Raw genomic sequence first — 24,926 nt, 5'->3', positions numbered from 1 at the left:
GGCAAGAAATCCCACTTATTAAACCTGACAGGGCACACCAGTGAAGTGAAAACCATTTCAGAGGACTACCTCTTGAAGCTCATCAAGAGAATGCCAAGAGTGTGCAAAGCAGTAATCAAAGCAAAAGGTGGCTAATTTGAAGAACCTAGAATATGACATATTTTCAGTTGTTTCACACTTGTTTGTTATGTATATAATTCCACATATGTTAATTCATAGTTTTGATGCCTTCAGTGTGAATCTACAATTTTCATAGTCATGAAAATAAAGAAAACTCTTTGAATGAGAAGGTGTTTCCAAACTTTTGGTCTGTACTGTATATCACACAGCTATCTAATCTCTCTCTCCATATACATCACACGGCTATCTAATCTCTCTCTCCACATACATCACACAGCTATCTAATCTCTCTCTCTCTCTCTTTCCATATACATCACACAGCTATCTAATCTCTACATATATATCACACAGCTATCTAATCTCTCTCCACATACATCACACAGCTATCTAATCTCTCTCTCCATATACATCACACGGCTATCTAATCCCTACATATACATCACACAGCTATCTAATCTCTCTCTATACATATATCATACAGCAATCTAATCTCTATCCATATATATCACACAGCTATCTAATCTCTCTCCACATACATAACACGGCTATCTAATCTCTCTCTCTCCATATACATCACACAGCTATCTAATCTCTCTCTATACATATATCATACAGCAATCTAATCTCTCTCCATGTCAGGGATCGAAACGGGAGACTCCGGCGTCCTAGGCTGTAGCCTTTCTCACTAGACCACAGAGCTTCCTGGACAGTTTTTGTTACTTTTTTGAACCACCTCCTTGACCTGAATGTTCCTGCTTTTGGTTTGACCAATCAGATCTGTGTATGCCCTATTTAAGGAAGACCATGTCACTTCCTCCCTTGCCAGATTATTGAGCTATCTCAGCCGTAGTCTTGCTTCAGCCTCTCAGTATTTTGTCTGCTAACCTGCTCGTGTACCGAACTCTGCCTCCATCGACTACTCTCCTGCCTCATCCTGAATCCTTGCACCTGCCATCTCGTGTACCGAACTCTGCCTCCATTTGACTACTCTCCTGCCTCATCCTGAATCCTTGTACCTGCCATCCCGTGTACCGACCCAGGACTGTCTGACTACTCTCTTGCCTTCCTCGTTCTTCGGCACTCATCTACCACGTGCACCTTATCGGGTCCATTGAGCCACCGCCATTCCTGCATATCGGTATCATTCATCCATTCCGTTTCCGCGCTCCTCTGTTCCTGTGTCGCTGCCATTGGACTCCTTCCCCTCTTCGAGTAACCTCTACAAGCAATTGTGCAGGTAACCTTAACAGAAAAATCTGGCCTCAAAAATGGAGTCCGCGGTGACGCTCCTGAAACAACAAGTTATAGAGCTACAAGAATTCGGAATCACTTATCAGGAAAAGTTTTCCCAGTTACAAAGTGTGGTACAAGATCAACAAGGGGAAATAATCGCCCTACAGAGACAACTCCTGGAGGGGCAGGCCCCAGCTGGAGATACTCGCATGCCGCTCCCAGCAAGGTTTAATGGAGATCGACGCCAATTCCGAGGTTTTTTGAACCAATGTCGAATCTATTTTGAAATGAATCCAGCCCGGTTCACTACTGGAAAGATGAAGGTATTGTTCATCATCAATCTTTTGTCTGATGAGGCTCTCGCATGGGCATCTCCTTACATGGAGACCGACAGCAGCCTTCTGCGGGATCTGGAGACCTTCATCTCCGCCATAAGTCAGGTGTTTGATGATCCTAATCGTTGTGCTACTGCGGAACTAAAACTACATAATCTACGCCAAGGAAACCGTTCAGTGGCCGTTTACACAGCCGAATTCCGCCGCTGGGTGACCGACACCACCTGGAATCATGCCGCCCAAAAGAGTCAGTTCCGGCGGGGGTTGTCTGAGCAAATGAAAGATGAACTTGCTAGGACAGATATTCCAGAGGACTTTGAAGACTTCATTCAACTTTGTATCAGAGTCGACCAGAGACTTACTGAAAGGAGAAGGGAGAAAGCATGGGCGCAGGAAAACCGACCCACCTATTCTTTCAGACCATCAGCTCCCCGTAATCCTGAACCTGCACCGGAACCTATGCAAATCGATGCATTACGGAGATCCATAACTGTAGCGGAAAAGGAAAGACGCATCTCAGAAGATCTTTGTCTCTACTGCGGAAAACCGGGACATTATGCTACCGACTGCCCTAGAAGGGTCCGTAGAATAAACACGGTCAGAGAGATAGAAGAACAATTGGAATCAGAAATTCCATACTCCATACACTCTGAAATAAACTCTATTTCCCCTATTGCTTGGAAGAAAGACCAAACTACTATCCCCGAGTCTCATTTCATGGTACCCATTCAGATCTTCACCTCTGAACTCGAAATCTCCTGCTCTGCTATGCTGGACTCTGAGGCCGGGGGCAATTTTATGGACTTAACATTTGCACAAAAAAACCATATCCCACTATTAAAGAGAACAACACCATTGGATATGGAGACTGTGGACGGCTCACCTCTTTCCTCAGGTCCAGTTACGCAAGAAACGGGAAAGCTCCAAATACGCATCAACACGGATCACCTTGAGGACATCCATTTTTCTTTGATCTCTTCACCCAAATTTCCCATAATATTGGGGATCCCATGGTTGGCGATTCATAATCCATCCATTGACTGGGAAAATCATGTACTACACTTCCTGTCGGAATTCTGTCAGTGTAATTGCCTGCAAGACACTCAGTCTTCGGCTCCAGCGATCCCTCTGGTTCCGGAACAGTCTACAAGTGAGTTATTACCTCTGCCGTACAAGAATTTTCATGATGTTGGCGACAAGAAAAATGCAGATAAGCTTCCTCCTCACCGTTCTTACGACTGTCCGATTGAACTATTACCGGGAGCGGAAATACAGTTTGGCTGCATTTATCCGCTTTCTGATCCTGAATTGAAGGCTTTGAAAAAATATCTAGATGAAGATATAAAAAAGGGGTTTATCCGACCCTCCACCTCTCCAGGTGGTGCTCCTTTTTTCTTTGTAGAAAAGAAAGATTCCTCTTTACGCCCCTGTATAGACTACCGGAAACTTAATAGTATCACTGTAAAAAATCGGTATCCCCTTCCTTTAATATCTGAACTTCTCGAAAGACTGCGCACTGCCAGAATATTTACGAAACTCGATCTCAGAGGAGCATATAACCTGGTCCGTATTCGTCCGGGTGACGAATGGAAGACTGCTTTCCGAACTAGGTATGGACATTTCGAATACCTCGTTATGCCTTTCGGACTGTGTAATGCGCCAGCTACATTTCAACACTTTGTTAACGATGTGTCCCGGGACATGTTGGATCAGTTCGTAATAATATACTTGGACGACATTCTAATTTTTTCTGAAAGTCTGGAGCAACATCGTATGGACGTCTGCAAGGTTCTACAGAGACTTCGAAAACACCAACTCTACATTAAACTTGAGAAATGCGAATTCGAAAAAACAACTGTTCAGTTTTTGGGATACATCATTTCTCCGAAGGGTCTAGAGATGGACCCCAGCAAGATTAGAGCTGTAACGGAGTGGCCTACTCCCAGAAATGTAAAAGACATACAAAGATTCATCGGTTTTGCCAATTTCTACAGGAGATTCATCCGGAATTTCTCCAGGGTCATCAAACCAATCACACAGCTCACAAAGAAAACCGTACACTTTACCTGGACTCCCGAGGCACAAGACGCATTTAGTCAACTAAAGACTCTGTTCACAAGCACACCAATACTAATCCATCCAGATCCAGAACTACCATTCACGGTAGAAGTGGATGCATCTGGTTCAGCAATGGGGGCGGTTTTGTCACAACATGCAGGAGATAAAGAGTTGCTTCACCCTTGTGCCTATTTTTCTCGCCAAATGTCCCCAGCCGAGAAAAATTACGACATCGGGAATAAGGAACTACTTGCAATCAAGGAAGCTTTCTCAGAGTGGAGACACCTTTTGGAGGGGGCCACCATTCCCGTAACCGTCTTGACTGATCACAAGAACCTTGAGTTTCTGCATAACGCCAAAAGATTATCCTCCAGACAGGCCAGATGGAGCCTGTTCTTTTCTCGTTTTAACTTTATTATTACCTACCGTCCAGGTTCTAAGAACGGCAAAGCAGACGCGCTGTCCAGAATGTTCTCTGACTCCTCCCAAGAAAATAAGAATCAAACCAAGATCCTGCCTGAAAGAAACTTCTTGGGGGCCACCCATTCGGGGGATTTATGGAAACTAATTAAAGACGGATATCAGAGTGATTCTTTCCTTAGCCACCCCACTAGTGAGGTAAACCTTCACTTCCAGGATGGTTATTGGATCAAACCGGATCATCAACTATATGTTCCCGAAATAGCTCGACTTGATGTCCTTAAACTGGCTCATGATTCCAAGTTGGCCGGTCACTTGGGCATAAAAAAGACTCAAGAACTGTTATCTCGTTCCTTCTGGTGGCCCAATTGTAAAGGGGATGTGAAAAGGTATGTTTCTTCATGTTTGACCTGTGCGCACTACAAGACACCACGTTCTTCCCCTCTGGGATTATTACAACCACTTCCGGTTCCATCTCGCCCTTGGGGCTCAGTCTCTATGGACTTCGTGGTCGATTTACCTCCGTCTCAAGGAATGAACACTATCCTTGTTGTCATAGACCGTCTTACCAAGATGGCACACTTCATACCTTTCAAAGGAATACCATCTGCAAAACAGACAGCAGAACTCATGATCCGTGAAGTGTTCCGGCTACACGGGATTCCAGACAACGTGGTCTCTGATCGTGGGGTACAGTTCACGTCCAAATTCTGGAAAAACTGTTCTGCCCTTGGAATCAACGTAAATTTGTCATCAGCTTTTCATCCACAATCTAATGGTCAGACTGAAAGAACTAATCAAACCCTCGAACAGTATCTACACTGTTTTATTACCCATTTACAAGATGACTGGATGGAACATCTCTCCACTGCAGAATTTGCATACAATAACTCGGAACACAGTTCGACTTCTTTCAGCCCGTTCTACGCAAACACAGGCCTCCATCCAGTCTTCATTCCTCATCTGCCAATTACCACGGCCCTCCCAGCAGTAACCGAATGGTTAACTAACCTGCAAGAGGTACGGGGAAAAATCATGGAGAATTTACACGAGGCCCAAAGACGCTCCAAACAAGCTGCGGACAAACACCGTAGACCAGCACCAGTTTTTCATATTGGAGACAAAGTGTGGCTGTCTACAAAAAATATTAAGCTGAGAGTCCCTTCTCAAAAACTGGGTCAAAGATACATCAAATTAATGATGTCACATTTAAACTCAAACTCCCGGATTCGCTCAAGATACATCCAGTCTTCCATTGTTCACTCTTCAAACCATTTGTCGATAATACTTTCCCTGATCGCTTTTTGATGCCACCCCCACCAGTCAGGGTGCATGGAGAAGAGGAGTTCGTTGTAGAAAAGATCCTGGACTCTAGAATTTGTCGAAGAAAACTGCAGTATTTGATCCGTTGGAAGGGTTATGGTCCTGATGAGAACTCGTGGGAACCCAAGGAGAATGTACACGCTCCCAGACTGGTCAGTGAGTTTCATCGGCAATACCCCGACAGGCCTATCTTGGAGATGCTCTGTGGTCTAGTACTGTCAGGGATCGAACCAGGAGACTCCAGCGTCCTAGGCTGTAGCCTCGTGGGAGTACTGTCACCGTGGGAGTACTGTCAGGGATCAAACCAGAAGACTCCAGCGTCCTAGGCTGTAGCCTTGCTCACTAGACCACAGAGCTTCCTGGACAGTTTCTGTTACTTTTTTGAACCACCTCCTTGACCTAAATGTTCCTGCTTTTGGTTTGACCAATCAGATCTGTGTACGCCCTATTTAACCACCTCAGCCCCTATAGCTTAAACACCCTTAAAGACCAGGCCACTTTTTACACTTCTGACATACCCTACTTTCACCGTTTATTGCTCGGTCATGCAACTTACCACCCAAATGAATTTTACCTCCTTTTCTTCTCACTAATAGAGCTTTCATTTGGTGGTATTTCATTGCTGCTGACATTTTTCCTTTTTTTGTTATTAATCGAAATTTAACGATTTTTTTGCAAAAAAATGACATTTTTCACTTTCAGTTGTAAAATTTTGCAAAAAAAACGAGATCCATATATAAATTTTTCTCTAAATTTATTGTTCTACATGTCTTTGATAAAAAAAAAATGTTTAGGTAAAAAAAAATGGTTTGGGTAAAAGTTATAGCGTTTACAAACTATGGTACAAAAATGTGAATTTCCGCTTTTTGAAGCAGCTCTGACTTTCTGAGCACCTGTCATGTTTCCTGAGGTTCTACAATGGCCAGACAGTACAAACACCCCACAAATGACCCCATTTCGGAAAGTAGACACCCTAAGGCAGTGATGGTGAACCTTTTAGAGACTGAGTGCCCAAACTTCAACCCAAAGCCCACTTATTTATCGCAAAGTGCCAACACGGTAATTTAACTGGAATTCTACAGTCAAACATAGTATATCTTCCATGTACTCTATCATTTAGCTATAATAGCCTGCTACACTCAGTGCGCTGCCTGTGCTGTTCATAGCGAGCCCTGCGCTGATGAAGGGCAGGAAAAATCTAAGTCATATTAGTGTGCCATAGACTTTTTCCAGGGTGCGGGTGCCCACAGAGAGGGCTCCGAGTGCCGCCTCTGGCACCCGTGCCATAGGTTCGCCAACACTGCCCTAAGGTATTCGCTGATGGGCATAGTGAGTTCATAGAACTTTTTATTTTTTGTCACAAGTTAGTGGAAAATGATGATTTATTTTATTTTTTTCTTACAAAGTCTCATATTCCACTAACTTGTGACAAAAAATAAAAACTTCTATGAACTCACTATGCCCATCAGCGAATACCTTGGGGTGTCTTCTTTCTAAAATGGGGTCACTTGTGGGGTAGTTATACTGCCCTGGCATTCTAGGGGCCCAAATGTGTGGTAAGTAGTTTGAAATCAAAATGTGTAAAAAATGACCGGTGAAATCCGAAAGGTGCTCTTTGGAATGTGGGCCCCTTTGCCCACCTAGGCTGCAAAAAAGTGCCACACATGTGGTATCGCCGTACTCAGGAGAAGTTGGGGAATGTGTTTTGGGGTGTCATTTTACATATACCCATGCTGGGTGAGATAAATATCTTGGTCAAATGCCAACTTTGTATAAAAAATGGGAAAAGTTGTCTTTTGCCAAGATATTTCTCTCACCCAGCATGGGTATATGTAAAATGACACCCCAAAACACATTCCCCAAATTCTCCTGAGTACGGAGATACCACATGTGTGACACTTTTTTGCAGCCTAGGTGGGCAAAGGGGCCCATATTCCAAAGAGCACCTTTCGGATTTCACCGGTCATTTTTTACACATTTTGATTTCAAACTTCTTACCACACATTTGGGCCCCTAGAATGCCAGGGCAGTATAACTACCCCACAAGTGACCCCATTTTGGAAAGAAGACACCCCAAGGTATTTCGTGATGGGCATAGTGAGTTCATGGAAGTTTTTATTTTTTGTCACAAGTTAGTGGAATATGAGACTTTGTAAGGGAAAAAAATATATAAAAAATATCATCATTTTCCGCTAACTTGTGACAAAAAATATAAAATTCTAGGAACTCGCCATGCCCCTCACGGAATACCTTGGGGTGTCTTCTTTCCAAAATGGGGTCACTTGTGGGGTAGTTATACTGCCCTGGCATTTTCCAGGGGCCCTAATGTGTGGTAAGTAGGTAAATGACCTGTGAAATCCTAAAGGTGCTCTTTGGAATGTGGGCCTTTTTGCCCACCTAGGCTGCAAAAAAGTGTCACACATGTGGTATCGCCGTATTCAGGAGAAGTTGGGCAATGTGTTTTGGGGTGTCTTTTTACATATACTCATGCTGGGTGAGAGAAATATCTCGGCAAAAGACAACTTTTCCCATTTTTTATACAAAGTTGGCATTTGACCAAGATATTTATCTCACCCAGCATGGGTATATGTAAAATGACACCCCAAAACACATTGCCCAACTTCTCCTGAGTATGGCGATACCAGATGTGTGACACTTTTTTGCAGCCTAGATGCGCAAAGGGGCCCACATTCCATTTATGAGGGCATTTTTAGACATTTGGATCCCAGACTTCTTCTCACGCTTTAGGGCCCCTAGAATGCCAGGGCAGTATAAATACCCCACATGTGACCCCATTTTGGAAAGAAGACACCCCAAGGTATTCAATGAGGGGCATGGCGAGTTCATAGAATTATTTTTTTTTGGCACAAGTTAGCGGAAATTGATTTTATTTATTTTTTTCTTACAAAGTCTCCCTTTCCGCTAACTTGGGACAAAAATTTAAATCTTTCATGGACTCAATATGCCCCTCACGGAATACCTTTGGGTGTCTTCTTTCCGAAATGGGGTCACATGTGGGGTATTTATACTGCCCTGGCATTCTAGGGGCCCTAAAGCGTGAGAAGAAGTCTGGAATATAAATGTCAAAAAATTTTTACGCATTTGGATTCCGTGAGGGGTATGGTGAGTTCATGTGAGATTTTATTTTTTGACACAAGTTAGTGGAATATGAGACTTTGTAAGAAAAAAATATATAATTTCCGCTAACTTGGGCCAAAAAAATGTGTGAATGGAGCCTTACAGGGGGGTGATCAATGACAGGGGGGTGATCAGGGAGTCTATATGGGGTGATCACCCCCCTGTCATTGATCACCCCCCTATAAGGCTCTATTCAGATGTCCGTATGTGTTTTGCGGATCCGATCCATGTATCCGTGGATCCGTAAAAATCATACGGACATCTGAATGCAGCCTTACAGGGGGGTGATCAATGACAGGGGGGTGATCAATGACAGGGGGGTGATCAGGGAGTCTATATGGGGTGATCACCCCCCCCTGTAAGGCTCCATTCAGACGCCTGTATGTGTTTTGCGGATCCGATCCATCTATCAGTGGATCTGTAAAAATCATGCGGACGTCTGAATGGAGCTTTACAGGGGGGTGATCAATGACAGAAGGGTAATCAATGACAGGGGGGGTGATCAGGGAGTCTATATGGGGTGATCACCACAGTCATTGATCACGCCCCTGTAAGGCTCCATTCAGACGTCCGTATGCGTTTTGCGGATCCGATCCATCTATCAGTGGATCCGTAAAAATCATGCGGACGTCTGAATGGAGCTTTACAGGGGGGTGATCAATGACAGGGGGGTAATCAATGACAGGGGGGTGATCAGGGAGTCTATATGGGGTGATCACCACAGTCATTGATCACGCCCCTGTAAGGCTCCATTCAGACGTCCGTATGCGTTTTGCGATCCGATCCATCTATCAGTGGATCCGTAAAAATCATGCGGACGTCTGAATGGAGCTTTACAGGGGGGTGATCAATGACAGGGGGGTAATCAATGACAGGGGGGTGATCAGGGAGTCTATATGGGGTGATCATCACAGTCATTGATCACGCCCCTGTAAGGCTCCATTCAGACGTCCGTATGCGTTTTGCGGATCCGATCCATCTATCAGTGGATCCGTAAAAAACATGTGGACGTCTGAATGGAGCTTTACAGGGGGGTGATCAATGACAGGGGGGTAATCAATGACAGGGGGGTGATCAGGGAGTCTATATGGGGTGATCACCACAGTCATTGATCACGCCCCTGTAAGGCTCCATTCAGACGTCCGTCTGCGTTTTGCGGATCCGATCCATCTATCAGTGGATCCGTAAAAATCATGCGGACGTCTGAATGGAGCTTTACAGGGGGGTGATCAATGACAGGGGGGTAATCAATGACAGTGGGGTGATCAGGGAGTCTATATGGGGTGATCAGAGGTGATCAGGGGCTAATAAGGGGTTAATAAGTGACAGGGGGGGGTGTAGTGTAGTGTGGTGCTTGGTGCTACATATTGCTGAGCTATCTGTGTCCTCTGGTGGTCGATCCAAACAAAAGGGACCACCAGAGGACCAGGTAGCAGGTATATTAGACGCTGTTATCAAAACAGCGTCTAATATACCTGTTAGGGGTTAAAAAAATCTCATCTCCAGCCTGCCAGCGAACGATCGCCGCTGGCAGGCTGGAGATCCACTCGCTTACCTTCCGTTTCACAGGACATCTCGCGTCTCACGAGAGGATGCGCCGGCGCGTCCAGGAGGAATGAATCAACCACCTCCAGGACGCGTTGCTGCGTACGGCGGTCCGGAGGTGGTTAAGGAAGACCATGTCACTTCCACCCTTGCCAGATTATTGAGCTATCTCAGCCGTAGTCTTGCTTCAGCCTCTCAGTATTTTGTCTGCTAACCTGCTCGTGTACCGAACTCCGCCTCCATCGACTACTCTCCTGCCTCATCCTGAATCCTTGCACCTGCCATCTCGTGTACCGAACTCTGCCTCCATTTGACTACTCTCCTGCCTCATCCTGAATCCTTGTACCTGCCATCCCGTGTACCGACCCAGGACTGCCTGACTACTCTCTTGCCTTCCTCGTTCTTCGGCACTCATCTACCACGTGCACCTTATCGGGTCCATTGAGCCACCGCCATTCCTGCATATCAGGATCATTCATCCATTCCGTTTCCGCGCTCCTCTGTTCCTGTGTCGCTGCCATTGGACTCCTTCCCCTCTTCGAGTAACCTCTACAAGCAATTGTGCAGGTAACCTTAACACTCCATATATATCACACAGCTATCTAATCTCTCTCTCCACATTCATCACACAGCTATCTAATCTCTCTCTTTCCATATACATCACACAGCTATCTAATCTCTCTCCACATACATCACACAGCTATCTAATCTCTCTCTCCATATACATCACACGGCTATCTAATCCCTACATATACATCAGACAGCTATCTAATCTCTCTCTATACATATATTATACAGCAATCTATTCTCTCTCCATATATATCACACTGCTATCTAATTTCTCTCTCCACATACATCACACAGCTATCTAATCTCTCTCTGTCTCTCCATATACATCACACAGCTATCTAATCTCTACATATACATCACACAGCTATCTAATCTCTACATATACATATATCATACAGCAATCTAATCTCTCTCCATATACACTGCGTGCAGAATTATTAGGCAAATGAGTATTTTGACCACATCATCCTCTTTATGCATGTTGTCTTACTCCAAGCTGTATAGGCTCGAAAGCCTACTACCAATTAAGCATATTAGGTGATGTGCATCTCTGTAATGAGAAGGGGTGTGGTCTAATGACATCAACACCCTATATTAGGTGTGCATAATTATTAGGCAACTTCCTTTCCTTTGGCAAAATGGGTCAAAAGAAGGACTTGACAGGCTCAGAAAAGTCAAAAATAGTGAGATATCTTGCAGAGGGATGCAGCACTCTTAAAATTGCAAAGCTTCTGAAGCGTGATCATCGAACAATCAAGCGTTTCATTCAAAATAGTCAACAGGGTCGCAAGAAGCGTGTGGAAAAACCAAGGCGCAAAATAACTGCCCATGAACTGAGAAAAGTCAAGCGTACAGCTGCAAAGATGCCACTTGCCACCAGTTTGGCCATATTTCAGAGCTGCAACATCACTGGAGTGCCCAAAAGCACAAGGTGTGCAATACTCAGAGACATGGCCAAGGTAAGAAAGGCTGAAAGACGACCACCACTGAACAAGACACACAAGCTAAAAACGTCAAGACTGGGCCAAGAAATATCTCAAGACTGATTTTTCTAAGGTTTTATGGACTGATGAAATGAGAGTGAGTCTTGATGGGCCAGATGGATGGGCCCGTGGCTGGATTGGTAAAGGGCAGAGAGCTCCAGTCCGACTCAGACGCCAGCAAGGTGGAGGTGGAGTACTGGTTTGGGCTGGTATCATCAAAGATGAGCTTGTGGGGCCTTTTCGGGTTGAGGATGGAGTCAAGCTCAACTCCCAGTCCTACTGCCAGTTTCTGGAAGACACCTTCTTCAAGCAGTGGTACAGGAAGAAGTCTGCATCCTTCAAGAAAAACATGATTTTCATGCAGGACAATGCTCCATCACACGGGTCCAAGTACTCCACAGCTTGGCTGGCAAGAAAGGGTATAAAAGAAGAAAATCTAATGACATGGCCTCCTTGTTCACCTGATCTGAACCCCATTGAGAACCTGTGGTCCATCATCAAATGTGAGATTTACAAGGAGGGAAAACAGTACACCTCTCTGAACAGTGTCTGGTTGCTGCTGCACGCAATGTTGATGGTGAACAGATCAAAACACTGACAGAATCCATGGATGGCAGGCTTTTGAGTGTCCTTGCAAAGAAAGGTGGCTATATTGGTCACTGATTTGTTTTTGTTTTGTTTTTGAATGTCAGAAATGTATATTTGTGAATGTTGAGATGTTATATTGGTTTCACTTGTAAAAATAAATAATTCAAATGGGTATATATTTGTTTTTTGTTAAGTTGCCTAATAATTATGCACAGTAATAGTCACCTGCACACACAGATATCCCCCTAAAATAGCTAAAACTAAAAACAAACTAAAAACTACTTCCAAAAATATTCAGCTTTGATATTAATGAGTTTTTTGGGTTCATTGAGAACATGGTTGTTGTTCAATAATAAAATTAATCCTCAAAAATACAACTTGCCTAATAATTCTGCACTCCCTGTATATCACACGGCTATCTAATCTCTCTCTCTCCACATACATCACACGGCTATCTAATCGCTCTCTCTCCATATACATCACAGCTATCTAATCTTTCTCTATACATATATCATACAGCAATCTAATCTCTCTCCATATATATCACACAGCTATCTAATCTCTCTCTCTCTCTCCATATACATCACACAGCTATCTAATCTCTACATCACATAGCTATCTATTCTCTCTCTATACAGATATCATACAACAATCTAATCTCTATACATATATATCACACAGCTATCTAATTTCTCTCTCCACATACATCACTCGGCTATCTAATCGCTCTCTCTCCATTTACATCACACAGCTATCTAATCTTTCTCTATACATATATCATACAGCAATCTAATCTCTATACATATATATCACACAGCTATCTAATCTCTCTCCATATACATCACACAGCTATCTAATCTCTACATATACATCACATAGCTATCTATTCTCTCTCTATACATATATCATACAGCAATCTAATCTCTCTACATATATATCACACAGCTATCTAATCTCTCTCTCTCTCCATATACATCACACAGCTATCTAATCTCTACATATACATCACATAGCTACCTAATCTCTCTCTATACATATATCATACAGCAATCTAATCTCTCTACATATATATCACACAGCTATCTAATCTCTCTCTCTCTCTCTCTCTCTCCATATACATCACACAGCTATCTAATCTCTACATATACATCACATAGCTATCTAATCTCTCTCTATACATATATCATACAGCAATCTAATCTCTCTACATATATATCACACAGCTATCTAATCTCTCTCACTCCATATGTCTCCATAGACCTCTGAGTGACACTAAGCGCCTGTAGAAAGCTTGGCCATGGCTTCTCTCCTCCCCCATGCAGTCCGAATTTGAGCTGTGCAGCTGTCGCGGGACGTTTTCGGGTCTAAATTTACTCACGGCTTGTGTGCGGGGTCGTCACTCCACAGCCAGGCGGGGATCACTCCACATCACTGCTAATTTTCCAATTTTTCAAAGTTTTCCTAAATCTTCTGTACCGGTAAAATGCACTGAATCCCGGGACCGGACGGTGTATCACTTGCTGAGAGGAAGCGGGCGGCAAGGGACGCTTTCTAGAAGATAAGGTAACGACAGACTAGCCGTGTGCCTTGTGTGTATTGTAACATTGTAACAATATTCCGACAAATGCTACTTGACTACTTAGGATCCTGATTAGGAAAAGTTATTCAACAAATTAGGTATATGGTCCTCCTTTCTTACATCCCCCATGCCACTCCTGCCAGGTCAATATTTCTTACATCCCCATGTCACTCCTGCCAGGTCCTCATTTCTTACATCCCCCATACCACTTCTGCCAGTTACCCTCCTCAAGCCTTACTTCCCCTATGCCACTCTTGCTAGTATCCCTCCTCATGTCTTACATCCTCCATGCCACCCTTGCTTTTTTGCCCCCCTCATGTCTTACAACCTCCATTCTACCCCTGCCATGTTGCTGTGCCTTACATCCCCCATGCCACTCCTGCTACTTGTGGTCCCCATGTCTTACATCCTCCATGCTACCCCTGCCAGTTACCCTCCTCATGTCTTACTCCTGCCAGGTCCTCATTCCTTACAACCTCCATTCTACCCCTGCCATGTTCTTATGTCTTACATCTTCCATGCCACTCCTGCTTGTTGCCCTCCTCATGTCTTACATCCTCGATGCTCACCCTGCCATGTTCTCATGTCTTACATACCCCATGCCACTCTTGCCAGTTGCCCTCCTCATGTCTTACATCCTCCATGCCACTCCTGCTACTTGTGGTCCTCATATCTTAAATCTTCCATGCCACTCTTGCCAGTTTCCCTCCTCATGTCTTACATCCCCAAAGCCACTCCTGCCAGTTGCCCTCCTCATGTCTTACATCCTCTATGCTACCCCCACCAGATGCCCTTCTTATGTTTTATAGCCTCAATACTACCCCTGCCAGGTCCTCATTCCTTACAACCTCCATTCTACCCCTGCCATGTTCTTATGTCTAACATCCCCCATGCCACTCCTGCTTGTTGCCCTCCTTATGTCTTACATCCGCCATGCTACCGCTGCCATGTTCTTCTGTTACATTCTCCATGCTACTCCTGCTACTTGTGGTCCTCATTTCTTACATCCTCCATGCCACTTCTGCCAGTTGCCCTCCTCATGTCTTTCATCCCTAATGCCACTCCTACCAGTTGCCGTCCCCATGACTACATGTGAGGGACCAATTCTGGCCGGTGATCACTGGACTGTCTGGCAGAAATGAACATTGCGTTACTGCTTCTGCATGCAAGGGATTTAGGAATGTCCCATCGCACCCAGGCTGGTAACACTTCAAGGATACCTTCTTTAAAGAGGACATTTCACCGATTATTACTCTATAAACTAACTATACAGACTTGTAGAGCGGTGCCCGGGGATCTCCCTGCACTTACTATTATCCCCGGGCGCCGCTCCGTTCTCCTGCTAGGCCCTCCGGTATCTCCGTTCCCTAAGTTATGGTAGGTGGAGTCTGCCCTTGTTCTTCTGTATCGCTGGCCAATCGCATTGCAGAGCTCACAGCCTGGGAGAAAATAACCTCCCAGGCTGTGAGCTCTGCGCTGCGATTGGCCAGCGCTAGAGCAGAACAAGGGCAGACTCCGCCTACCATAACTTAGGGACTGGAATCTCTGCCTACTATAACTTAGTGAGCGGAGATACCGGAGGACATAGCAGGAGAACGGAGCGGCGCCCGGGGATAATAGTAAGTGCAGTGAGATCCCCGGGCGCCGCTCTACATGTCTGTATAGTTAGTTCATAGTGTAATAATCGGTGAAAGGTCCTCTTTAACACAACATTGCATTATGAAGAAGTAAGGAAAACCAGACGGTAGAGCACCATTGAACTCACTACAAAATCTGGTTGACTGAGGTCTCATGCACAGTCCGACAGCATCGATTTTGTGGAATGCAAACTGCAAATTATGGATACCTTCCGTGTGCAACCTGCATTTTTCTCAGTCCCATTAATAGAAATGACTATTTTTGTCCAATGTTCTGTCATTTACAGGATTGACATACAGATGTGGACGGCACAGGGATGATGTCCGTGTGCTGTCCATTTTTTTTTTTTGCAGACCTGTAGAAATGAGTGGGTCCACTTTTGCGGATCGGACTCAAAATATAGTTGTGTGCATGAGGCCTTAGGCTGTGCCACACCTTAGGAGAACAGGATAGGGGCCTGCAACTAACTCTTAACTCCTTAGGGACCAAGCCTATTTGGACCTTAAAGGGAATCTGTCACCAGTCACCTGCCTATCAAAATGTTTGCATAGACCAGTAGAGATAGCCTTGCCGTTCGCCCGACGTTCGTTTCACGGTGAACTTTGCTCATTCGCGATTTGCTGAACATTCGAACATATGGCGATATTCACACGAGTCATATTTTTTTGCATAACATTGACCCATGACACATCCATCAGATGGGACAGGACAGCCAATTAAGACTTTTCAGCACATAAACAAACCCCCTACCCTATAAATAAACCCTATCTGGCAGCCATTTTACATTCAGTTTTTTTACCAGTGTAGGGATAGGTTGCTGTCTGGAGCAGAGACAGACTGTTAGAGACACCAAACGCTAGCTAATAGGGCCACAAAAGTCCTTTTAAGGACTGGTATAGGTGTGCTATCGATAGGTGTGACATTCCGAGAGGTGTGATATACTTATAATATACTTTCTAACATAGAAAGTATATTATAGTGCATTTGTATTGTGCAGCAGTTGTGTGCGGTTCTGCTGCGATACCGCAGCTAGATAGAGGGATAAACGCTATTGGAATCACTAATTGCAACTGTTGTGATATACCTGTTTTCCCCCCCCGCAAAAAAAATAAAAGATTGAGGGGTGTGATATACCTATAATATACCTTCTAACATAGAAAGTATATTATAGTGCATTTGTATTGTGCAGCAGTTGTGTGCGGTTCTGCTGAGATACTGCAGCTAGATAGAGGGACAAACGCTATTGGAATAACTAATTGCAACTGGTGTGATATAGCTGTTGCCCCCCCCAAAAAAAACTGATTGAGGGGTGTGATATACCTATAATATAACTTCTATCATAGAAAGTATATTATAGTGCATTTGTATTGCGCAGAAGTTGTGTGTGGTTCTGCTGAGATACCGCAGCTAGATAGATGGACAAACGCTATTTGAAGTAACTAATTGCAACTGGTGTGATATACAAAAAAAAACTGATTAAGGGGTGTGATATACCTGCTTCTACAAAATATTGATTAAGGGGTTTGATATACCTGCTTCCACAAAATACTGATTGAGGGGTGTGATACACCGGCTTCCACAAAATATTGATTGAGGGGTGTGATACATCGGCTTCCACCAAATATTGATTAAGAGGTTTGATATACTAGCTTCTAGAAAATACTCATTAAAGAGAACCTGTCACAATTCGAACCCGTGACCAGCCACATCCCAGGCGGTAGCCCTGCTTACTAGGCTACCATCCTCTCTGGACATTCCTCCCTGAAACCTATTATGTAACCTCAGTCTTGCCAAGCCTTGCTCATCACCCTTGATTCCCCACACCTGGTACTTCCCTATATAAGTCCAGCCCCTTGCACTCTAGCTTGCTGATTATTGAGCTCCTGAGCCTTGATCAAGCTTCTCCTCATCTGCTGCTCTTGCTACTACTGGAAGTCCACTGCTGACCAGGAATTACCTACCGACTACTCTTCTGCTTTGTCCCTACCTACTGAACTGCTACCACCGTTGCCATCCGGATTGTCTGACCACGCTTACTGGCGCCTGCCCTGACCCACCGCCTGCCTACCGACTACGCCTCTGCCAGACTTCCTGCACCTACTACCTGCCTGCGGTCCTTGCCACTGGGCTCCACTCCTACCTCCAGCCAGCGGTCCTCTGACTCAGGTGAGCCTGTAGGACTGTTACACACCGGGATTTTGGGTATAGAGCTAAGGACATGGGTTGCTAGATGGCCGCTAGCACATCCGCAATACCCAGTCCCCATAGCTCTGTGTGCTTTTATTGTGTAAAAAAAACGATTTGATACATATGCAAATTAACCTGAGATGAGTTAGAGCTTGAAAATATGACTCTTCTCTGGTCACAAAAGTAAGATATGACTCTTTTATGTTAATTTGCATATGTATCAAATTGTTTTTTTTACACACTAAAAGCACACAGAGCTATGGGGATTGGATATTGCGGCTGTGATAGCGGCCATCTAGCAACCCATGTCCTCAGCTCTATACCCAAAATCCCGGCGACAGGTTCCCCTTAAGGAGTTCTGTATACCTGTTTCCACAAAATACTGATAGAGGGGATTAATATACCGGCTTCCACCAAATATTTATTGAGGCCTGCGATACACCAGCTTCCACCAAATATTGATTAAGGGGTTTGATATGTCGGCTACCAGCAAATACTTATTAAGGGGTTCTATATACCTGTTTCCACAAAATATTGATAGAGGAGATTGATATACCGGCTTCCACCAAATATTGATTGAGGCCTGCGATACACCGGCTTCCACCAAATATTGATTAAAGGGAACCTGTCACCGGGATTTTGTGTATAGAGCTGAGGACATGGGTTACTAGATGGCCGCTAGCACATCCGCAATATCCAGTCCCCATAGCTCTGTGTGCTTTTATTGTGTCAAAAAACTGATTTGATACATATGCAAATTAACCTGAGACAAGTCCTGTCCCTGACTCATCTCAGGGACAGGACTCATCTCAGGTTAATTTGCATATGTATCAAATTGTTTTTTTGACACAGTAAAAGCACACAGAGCTATGGGGACTGGATATTGCGGATATGCTAGCGGTCATCTAGCAACCCATGTCCTCAGCTCTATACACAAAATCCCAGTGACAGGTTCCCTTTAAGGGGTTTGATATACCAGCTTCCAGCAAATACTCGTTAAGGGGTTCTATATACCTGTGTCCACAAAATACTGATAGAGGGGTTTTATATACTGGCTTCCACCAAATATGGATTGAGGTCTGCAATATACCTTCTTCCACAAATACTGCTCTTCTATAGGGACTTTGTCACAGGGTCATTTTAAAAATGACAGGCAGAGGAAGAGGCAGGCCATTCCGCAGGGGTGGTAGGGGTCGGGCAGGTACACCAGGCGGGAGTCTAAGTAAGAAGTTGGAGAGGGTGAGTGCGATTACGTCAAAGGACCCACCAGAGTTGGTTGAGTGGCTCACTCAGCCTTCCGCTTCTGCACCCTCCTCATCCTCTGTATCTGCACCCTTCTCACTCTCTGCTATGTGCACCCCCAAAGACGACACCACCACCACCATAGCCCCTCCACTCAAGTCAGAGGAATTATTTTCCCATCTATTCCAAGACTTTACCGATGCGCAGCCATTTCCGGGTGAGGAAAAGTGTCACGGATGATGTTGCAGATAGCTGGAAGTTATGAATAAACATCCGACTGGCTTGATCCCAAACTAAGGAGCATAAGAGCTCACCCTGACTGCTAAGCACATGCAAGGGTCTCAGAGGTAAACAATTACATGCCCACGTACCTAGACTATGTGACACAGGGACTTATCTGAACAAACAGCAACCAAAGTCTCCAGCAGTGAACACTTCAATCCAGGAAGTAGTATAAACCGCAAAGTGAGGCAGTATGGGAGGGAATATAAAGGAAAGAGGATTAGTCTAAATAGGTGACACCTGGGAGAAAGAAAATGAGATGACAAAGTGAAACCAAAACAAAGAACATCATGCAAGAGGTAGAAAAGGACGTCTGTCAGACCTTCTCACAGAAGTGGCGGTGACAGTACCCCTCCCTCTACGGGTGGACTCCGGACACTCAGAACCCACCTTCTCAGGATGAGACCTATGGAAAGCCTTGAGGAGACGAGTGGCCTTAATGTCCGCCACTGGGACCCACATCCTCTCCTCAGGACCATAACCCTCCCAATGAACAAGGTATTGGAGAGAACCACGGATAATGCGAGAATCCACAATCCTAGAGACCTGGAATTCAAAATTACCATCAACAAAAATCGGAGGAGGAGGCAAAGAGGAGGGTACAGTGGGTTGGACATAAGGTTTTTATAGGGACTTATAAAAAACATTATGGATCTTCCAAGTCTGAGGAGGATCAAGACGGAAGGCAACGGGATTGATGATGGACAAGATCTTGTAAGGCCCAATAAACTTTGGACCCAACTTCCAGGAGGGAACCTTCAGTTTGATATTCTTTGTAGACACCCACACCAGATCACCCACATTCAGGTCCGGACCAGGCACACATCTCTTATCCGCCACACGCTTATATCTCTCACTCATCCTCTTCAGATTACCCTGAATCTTTTGCCAAATAAATGACAAAGACGAGGAAAATCTCTCCTCATCAGGTAAACCAGAAGACCCCTCTCCAGAGAATGTCCCAAACTGTGGATGAAACCCATATGCACCAAAAAATGGTGACTTATCAGAGGACTCCTGGCGACGGTTATTTAAAGCAAACTCAGCAAGGCACAAAAAAGAATACCAATCCTCCTGATTCTCCGCCACAAAACAGCGCAGATATGTCTCCAGATTCTGATTGACGCGTTCGGTCTGACCATTCGACTGCGGGTGAAAAGCAGAAGAAAATGACAACTGAATCCCCGAGCGAGAACAGAAGGCCTTTCAGAATCTGCAAACAAATTGCATGCCCCTATCAGAAACAATGTCTGAAGGAATGCCATGCAATTTAACAATGTGATCAACAAACGCTTGCACCAACGTCTTAGCATTGGGTAACCCAGGAAAGGGAATGAAATGCGCCATTTTGCTATAACGGTCGACTACCACCAGAATCACAGTCTTCCCCGAGGAACGAGGTAGGTCCGTAATGAAGTCCATGGACAGATGCATCCAAGGACGGGAAGGAATGGGTAACGGGAGGAGAGAACCCGATGGCCGTGAATGAGGGACCTTGGCACGAGCGCAGGTCCCGCAGGCTGCCACAAAACCCTCAACCGTCTTACGAAGAGCCGGCCACCAGAATCTCAGAGAAATGAGATCTACTGTGGCTCTACTCCCCGGGTGCCCAGCAAGGACAGTATCGTGGTGCTCCTTAAAAACCTTGTGTCGTAAAGCGAGAGGCACAAACAACCTCCCAGGAGGACAAAGGTCAGGAGCCTCTGCCTGGGCTGCCTGAACCTCTGCCTCCAAATCAGGATAAAGAGCAGAGACGACCACCCCTTCAGCCAAAATGGGACCCGGGTCTTCAACGTTCCCCCCTCCCGGAAAACAACGTGACAGAGCATCCGCCTTCACATTTTTAACCCCAGGGCGGAACGTGACAACAAAATTAAACCTAGAAAAGAACAAAGACCATCTGGCCTGTCTTGGGTTCAGACGCTTGTCTGATTCCAAGTAGGCCAGATTCTTATGGTCGGTAAACACGGTAATAGGGTGTCTGGCTCCCCCTAGCCAATGGCGCCATTCCTCAAAAGCTAATTTGATGGCCAACAACTCCCTATCTCCCACATCGTAATTTCTCTCTGCGGAGGAGAGTTTCCTTGAGAAAAAGGCACACGGTCGCCATTTGGCCGGAGAGGGACCCTGAGATAAGACCGCACATACATTCACCTCAGAAGCGTCCACCTCAACAATAAAAGGTAGAGAGACATCAGGTTGTACCAAAATGGGAGCGGTAGCAAAACTCTTTGATACTAGAAAAGGCCTTAAGCGCATCTACCGACCAGGAGGAAAAATCTACCCCCTTTTTAGTCATATCAGTGAGTGGCTTAACAGAGGAATAATTCAAAATTAACTTTCTGTAATAATTGGCAAAACCCCAAAACCGCATCAGCGCCTTCTGATTCTCAGGAAGCTCCCAATCAAGCACAGCGCGGACCTTCTCAGGGTCCATGCGAAAACCAGAAGCGGAGAGAAGAAAACCAAGAAATTTAATCTCCGGAACCGCAAACACACATTTATCCAGTTTAGCATACAATTTATTCTCCCGCAGAATGAGCAAGACCTGACGTAGGTGGTCCCTATGAGTTTTGATATCAGGAGAAAAAATCTAAATGTCATCCAGATACACCAGTACAAAATTCCCCATTAAATGATAAAAAATGCTGTTCACAAAATGTTGGAAGACGGCCGGAGCATTCATCAAACCAAAGGGCATAACAAAAATTCTCGAAATGACCCTCAGGGGTATTGAAGGCCGTCTTCCATTCGTCCCCTTCCCTGACCCTGACTAGGTTGTATGCCCCTCTTAAATCCAATTTAGAAAAAACTTTAGCCCCAACAATCTGGTTAAACAGGTCCGGGATCAGAGGAAGCGGATATGGGTCACGAATTGGGATACAGTTCAGCTCCCTGAAATCCAGACAAGGGCTTAAAGAACCATATTTTTTCTTAACAAAAAAAAAACCAGCGGCAACAGGTGACTTCGAGGGTCGGATGTGTCCCTTTCTCAGGCTCTCAGAGATATAAGTACGCATAGCGACTCTTTCAGGTTGGGAGAGATTGTATAAACGTGATTTTGGCAGCTTGGTGTCTGGGATGAGATTAATAGGGCAATCGTACTCTCGGTGAGGGGGCAGCTCCTGGACACCACTCTCGGAAAACACATCCGAAAATTTAGAGAGAAAAGATGGTACAGTCTTGGTAGAAACCTCTGAAAGAGACGCCGTGAGGCAATTCTCTCTGCAGAAGTCACTCCAACCATTTATTTGCCTTGCTTGCCAATCAATGGTGGGGTTATGTTTAGTGAGCCAGGGTAGCCCCAACACTAGAGGAGTAGGTAATCCGCTTAGGACGAAACATGACATATCCTCAACATGAGCATCACCCACAGTCAAACGGATATTGTGAACTATGCCCTTTAACGATTTTTGAGAAAGTGGAGCGGAATCGATAGCAAAAACAGGTATATCCTTTTCCAAAGTGCATACCTGGAAACCATGTGTTATAGCAAATTGATTATCAATGAGATTGACAGCTGCTCCACTATCTACAAATATCTCACCATGTTCTTGCTGTCTAGCGCTACCCTGGCAGGTAGGAGAAAATGGGAACTACAAGCAAACGGCAAACCTTCAATTTCCGCATAAACCTTGCTAATAGTAGCAAATGGAAAGTTTTTTGAGTTTTTTTTTTTTTTTTTGTTTCTTTATTAACCTCAGAAAACTCCCTGAATCTCCTAGAGGGGCAAACATTAGCCAAATGATTTATACCCCCACAACAGAAACAAACCCTCCTCTGAGAGCTGAATCCTCTACTATCAGAGGCAAGCAAACCCAGCTGCATGGCCTCCTTCTCAGAGGGGATTGAGAGAGACTGAGGCCCCTGCGCACTGAATGAGACAGCCCCACTGTCCTTGGACTCAATATAACAGGAAGGAGTGGTCTCTCCTCTCTCTCTCTAAGACGCCTGTCAATACGAACAGCTAGAGACATGGCAGACTCCAACGAGGCAGGTCTCTCATGAAAAGCAAATGCATCTATCAATCCCTCCGAAAGACCATGGCAAAATTGACTTCCGAGCACAGCATCGTTCAAACCAGTATCAGCTGCCCATCTCCGAAATTCAGAACAATATATCTCTGCGGACTGTTTACCCTGGCATAAAAGACGCAGTTTAGATTCAGCCAGACCAATACGATCCAGGTCATCATATATCTGCCCCAGGGCTACAAAAAATTCATCCACCGATCGGAGGGGCCGTGCCCCTACCGGCAGCGAAAAGGCTCAAGACTGAGCGTTATCCCTGAGCAACGAGATGATGATCCCCACCCTCTGCTCCTCATCACCAGAGGAATGGGGAAGTAGGCAAAAATGGAGTTTGCAAGCCTCTCTAAAGCGAACTAAATTCTCACTACCCCCGGAGAACGTACCCGGTAGCGAGATCTTGTCACGGCGGACGTACCCTTAGTACAAACGATAACACACCAACCAGGCTCTGGACAAGAGACGGGGGAAGGGTCACCTCCTAGCTTATCCCTGACCTCTTTCCCTGCACTGCTCAGCCCACAGCAGACCTAGATGGTAGGTGTGCTAGTGTCCTCCAGCCTGGGCTAACAAAACCCTGAACTCCCTAAGATGGTGAAGTGGGGAGATAGGAGCAGTCTGCTCGCACAGAACCTGGATGGAATAGAAGACACAAACAACCGAACTAGAAATTACACTTATCTCAGAGAGCAGGAACTGACAGCCAACCTTCCCTCCAAGCTTCCCAGACCAGAATGAACTGTATAATCCACTCAGGACACTGGGCAGTGTGCTATTTAAACTAAAGACCCCACCCAGTGCACCTGATGAGAGGCGGATCTAGCACGGCTCTAAAACAACATTAAACTCGTGCTGCTATCCTGGCTGACCTCTGCACATCGTCAAAGTGGGGCATGACAGATCTTAGGCTTGGAACAAACTCCATGAACGCAAGCAGAACCGGTCACCTGAAACTGAGACACAGTTTTACGGAGATCTGCTACCTCCAGTGAAAGACCTTGCATGCGGTCAATCAAGGCTGAAACCGGATCCATGCTTAAGACGGTAATGGCGGTTTATAATGTCACGGATGATGTTGAAGATAGCTGGAAGTTATGAATAAACATCCGACTGGCTTGATCCCAAACTAAGGAGCATAAAGGTGACCCCTATAAAACCCTAAGAGCTCACCCTGACTGCTAAGCACATGCAAGGGTCTCAGAGGTAGACAATTGCATGCCCACATACCTAGACTGTGTGACATCTGAAAACCCTATAATAGTGAGGGGACACGACCACCGGCTCCCTGCACTTCATACGGAGGGAGTCAGGGTCACCTATAATCAAGCCAGCAAGGAAACACAATACATGAAAGGACTTATCTGAACAAGCAGCAACCGAAGTCTCTAGCAGTGAACACTTCAATCCAGGAAGTAGTATAAACCGCAAAGTGAGGCAGTATGGGAGGGAATATAAAGGAAAGAGGATTAGTCTAAATATGTGACACCTGGGAGAAGGAAATGAGATGACAAAGTGAAACCAAAACAAGAACATCATGCAAGAGGTAGAAAAGGACGTCTGTCAGACATTCTCACAGAAGTGGCGGTGACAAAAAGGAGGTAGCAACGGCCGCCACCCAGCGGTCTGACGACAGTTCCCAGATCAGCCCAAGGAGGGT

At 45.1% G+C, this 24,926-nt stretch overlaps 1 protein-coding gene across 1 annotated transcript in view; it reads left to right on the top strand.

Moving 5' to 3' along the window:
* The first annotated feature begins 13,729 nt into the window (after window positions 1-13,729).
* The window catches only part of CACNA1S (calcium voltage-gated channel subunit alpha1 S), a 1,092,054-nt gene continuing 1,080,857 nt past the window's right edge, over window positions 13,730-24,926 (top strand). The window contains 1 exon segment of the mRNA XM_040424151.1: window positions 13,730-13,876. The gene's annotated coding sequence lies outside the window, so the exon portion shown is untranslated.

Source organism: Bufo bufo, chromosome 3, assembly GCF_905171765.1.
Source record: "Bufo bufo chromosome 3, aBufBuf1.1, whole genome shotgun sequence".
In the NCBI taxonomy this organism is placed as follows: Eukaryota; Metazoa; Chordata; class Amphibia; order Anura; family Bufonidae; genus Bufo; species Bufo bufo.
The sequence above is the reverse complement of the archived record's forward strand: the minus strand, read 5'-3'. Positions and strand labels throughout refer to the sequence as shown.